We start from the raw sequence: 1,013 nt of genomic DNA, 5'->3' as shown, positions 1-1,013 counted from the left end.
TCAGGAAGTGAACATGTCATTTGGCGGAAGAAACATGCAGCTCATAGTAACAAAATTAAATAAAATGCAAATAAATAAATTCTAATTAATAAAATTAGCACTCTATTGCAACTCCCCGGCAACGGCGCCAAAAATTGATGGGAATCAGAAGCTGGTGAATTAAAAATTTATTAAAAAGGTTACGTTGCAAGTATAGTTCTTAACTCACCAAAAATCTGCCTATCAATTTAGAAATATGTCACAGAGAGTTTAAATTAAAATTACTGGGAGTTTTAAGTCCCAGGTCTTCTCCCAACGAGTTGCAGAAAAGTGTGCTATTTTATTAATCAGATGTTCCAAGAAGTTGAGCTAAGTAAATTGGAATTTAAATTGAGGAATTTTAAATAATATAAATAAAAGCCTTGACTGGGAATTGATTCGTTAGAATCTCTATCATTGATGGAGTGATTTTTAAGATTGATTTATAATTAACGGTTACTCTGTTTGGTTATCCTTTACTAGGTAAGGGAAAGTCAAACAAGTTGGAATGCCAGATCTGTTCACGAGTTACAACCCACTTAGTTCAAAGGGATTGGCGTTGGTGACAGGATAGCAATCCAACATTTAACCCAACTACAAATTTTTCCTTCAATCCTTCCAACTCAAGAGTTCCTTTTAATCAACTCCCCATCAAGTAATGAAACTACTCACGCATTGTAAATAAAGAATCCATAGCACATGAAAGGGAATTAAAAGAAGACATGATTATTGGAATCGAAATTGAATTAAAAAGAAATATTCCTTGCATTAAATAATCATAAAAGTATCTGAATGACAAAATTGAACATAACAAAGAACATGGAAGAATAAAACCAAGCAAAGAGAACAAACTAGAATGATGAAGTCTTGATGAGGAAATAACTCTTCTCAATGTTCCAATGCTAAGACCAATTGAAAATCAAAATTCTAAAAACTAGAGAGAAAAACCTAAGAGAGTGAAAAACTAGATCTCCAAAAAACTACTCAATGAATGT

Source organism: Arachis ipaensis, chromosome B9 (assembly GCF_059453495.1).
Source record: "Arachis ipaensis isolate K30076 ecotype BB chromosome B9, ASM5945349v1, whole genome shotgun sequence".
Classification (NCBI taxonomy): Eukaryota; Viridiplantae; Streptophyta; class Magnoliopsida; order Fabales; family Fabaceae; genus Arachis; species Arachis ipaensis.
This window is presented reverse-complemented; position numbering follows the sequence as displayed.